Genomic DNA, 2999 nt, shown 5'->3' with positions numbered 1-2999 from the left:
CTATCTACCCTGTACCAACTCATAGACATAGATAACGTGAAACTAAGTGCTAAGGTTAAGTGACCAACTGAAGACCACACTGTTAGTAAGAGAAAGAGTTGGGATTTTGACTCTAGGTTTCTAACTGCGGATCCAGCCCTCATTCCACCCCAATGCCACGCAAAAGGGAGCTAACAGAGTGTATCAAGGGGCTGAAGGCTAATGTTAGGTCACAATGGCTGAGGGGAGCTCACCAACTACAAAGGTTGCCTTTAGTCTTCTTCCTGGAAGCTCCCTTGATCCTTGTTCCCTAGTATTTTATGCCTTGGTTCTGCCCTGACTCTACTCTCCATAGCCACATGTGAGCCAGTCCATTCTGACTCCCTGGGACCTCATGTGCTCCTTGGACTTCGTTTTTCTATGTCAAATTCTAGGGATCAGCCTTCCCTTCTAGAACAATATGGCTTTACCCAAACATTTTTAAGCCTATGTATGCCATCCCACATGTACTTTGGATTGGAAGAAGTACAATCAGAATGCTCTTAAGAAGCAAGGATAGTGAGGTTCATCTCACACACGTGTTTTTCAGGAGAGACCAGTCCCCGAAGAAGGACATCAGAGTTGGTGACGTCAGGGGCAGCTTAAAAGGATAGCCCAGAGGAGAGGGATTGACACAGGGGCTGCAATAATGGGCTCAAGCAATCTGGCGCAAAACTGGGCAGTGTGGCATTGAATTGCACATTGGGATTGCCCTAAGTCGGAACCGACAGAAAAGCACCGAGCACCACCACCATCCTACGAAAACCCTCCGGAAACAGATCTCTGAAGGAATATCCATCTCCCTGAGAGGTCAGAGGGGATTAACTTGTGTGTTTCCCATTACAGGCAGACAATAACTTACTAGTGCAAGGAGGAGGCACGAAGTGAACATGTACACACATACACCGGGCTAGTAACAACAAGGTCAGCAGTTCGAATGCACCAGCCACTCCATGGGAGACAAATGAGGCAGTCTGGTCCCATAAAGACTGACAGCTTCACATGCCTCGGGAGCTGTCAGTGCCACTCCTGCAAAGTTGTTATGGATCCGAATTAACTTGACAGCAGGGTGTTTGCCTTTGGTTTGGGTTTTTCGTTTTGGTGTGCATCCGTTTTTGTAGGGACTTTTTAAATAGCACCAACCCATAGGAACGCTGGTGGTACTCTGGGTTAGAGGTAGACATTGGGCTGCTAGCCAAGTGGTTGGCAGTTTTGACCTGCCAGCTTCTCTGACACAGAAGGACGAGGCTGTGTGTTCCCATAAACATTCAGCGTCTCAGAAACTGTCTAGGGCTGCTCTGGGACCGAATGGACGCCAGGCAATGGGTTGGGGTTTACCCAATCATCGCACACCTTCTGAACTGGATACAGTGAAGGAAAGGTGTTCTCCATGTTCGCATGGCCCACTGGGACATTTCCCTCGCCGCCCTTCTGCAAGACCCAGATTATGGTCAACATGGGAAAGCAAGCAGCATCGACGTAAAGAAGGGGGTGGATGTGACCAGAGAGACCAGGATTGAGGTCCAGTCCATTCAGGATGTTGTTGGAGACTTTGTGATAATCGGGGATAGCCTCCCAGTTAGATGTGAAGTTCGGAGCAGAAGAAAATGAGAACGGGTGGGGAGCTGGGCAGGAGCCAGATGTCATAGCAAGATCTCATTTTTCAATGTCAAGCCCCCACCCGCCTTAGCTCTAAAAGGCAACACATCCTTCCACTTGGAGAACTTCTATAATTTGCCTGTGACCGTTTTCCACGTCGACATTTGGCGTAGCCTGGCAGGCGCTGGGGCGTTGGCTGGGTGGGTGGGGAGCCGAGAGAGTCATGGCCACAGACCAATGACCTCATTTCAGCAGGTTTTGGTGGACAGGAATAAAGACCAGTTCTCTGGAGGCCGGGCCAGGCAGGCCAGCCTTAGAGAATGACGGTTATTTTATCAGGAAATAAATCAGAGGCCTGCAGCAGGACCACTTTTTTTCCAGGCACATCTCGGTGACGCGGAGGGCGTGTGCTCAGACCACAGGAATCTCAAGAACCGCTCCGCCGCCCCATCGGCTCCTGGGACATCAGACACCGGCCGGTGGCAGCCCCAGACAACGGCAGGCTTGAGTTGTCGCTCCGTGTCTTTCTGAGTGTGTGTGGTTTCTTTCATTTGCGTTTACGTTCGGCATGTTGTGTTTGTTTGGATGTCTCCTTTGAAAGCTGGTGCTTACTGGCCCCCCTCGGCGTGAAGTGGCTGCCAAGAAAGTCTAGTGTCTGCGGCCCTCTGCCCCAACCTCGCTGCCAGCAGCACGGCCGGAGGTGCCCGCTGGAGCTTCTGCTCGCCTGACCCACATGGGACATTCCAGTGGGCACCGACAAGGCCCGATGAAGAGGGACCCTTGGGGCAGGGAGCTTGGGAAGAGCCGACCAACCTGTTCATCAATCCCGGGAGAAGAGGGGAAAACCACAAACACTTAAGGGCAATGAACAGGCTCAGAGGCCAGCGTCCCTGTGTGCTGGCAGCAGGACTTATTTCTGAATAAAAAGAATGCAGCTCTTTACGGGGGGAGGTGGGGCATGATGTGGGCTTCTGGTGGGAATTGGTGCGAGAACAGGGGAGGGGTGGAGTCGCACAGGCGGTTGGACACCTTCCCCAGTGGGGCGGGAGGTGTGTCCCACCTCAAAACTCGAAATAAACTGTAGCACCCCACCTCCAGGGAGGCCGATTTTATTTTTACCACTGCAAGCTTTTCTTTGAAGCTATTTCAAAAGCCGAAGATGTAATTTAGTTCCAGAAAAGAGGGAGAGAGAAAGAGGAAGAGGAGGGAGAGAAGAGAGAAGAAGGGATAGAGAGAGGGAGAGAAAGAAGTAAAAATACAAGCAGTGAAAAGCAAAAATAAATGTTTGCAATCGAAATACAGGCTTTTGGGTCCCTCATCAATCCCAGTTTGGTGTGTTGTGGTGATTTTGGTGAATCGCTTTCTGAATTCTTTGGAACGGT

The sequence above is a fragment of the Echinops telfairi genome, unplaced genomic scaffold, assembly GCF_000313985.2.
Source record: "Echinops telfairi isolate 266 unplaced genomic scaffold, ASM31398v2 ScPeMD7_1;HRSCAF=3_0, whole genome shotgun sequence".
Classification (NCBI taxonomy): Eukaryota; Metazoa; Chordata; class Mammalia; order Afrosoricida; family Tenrecidae; genus Echinops; species Echinops telfairi.
The sequence above is the reverse complement of the archived record's forward strand: the minus strand, read 5'-3'. Positions refer to the sequence as shown.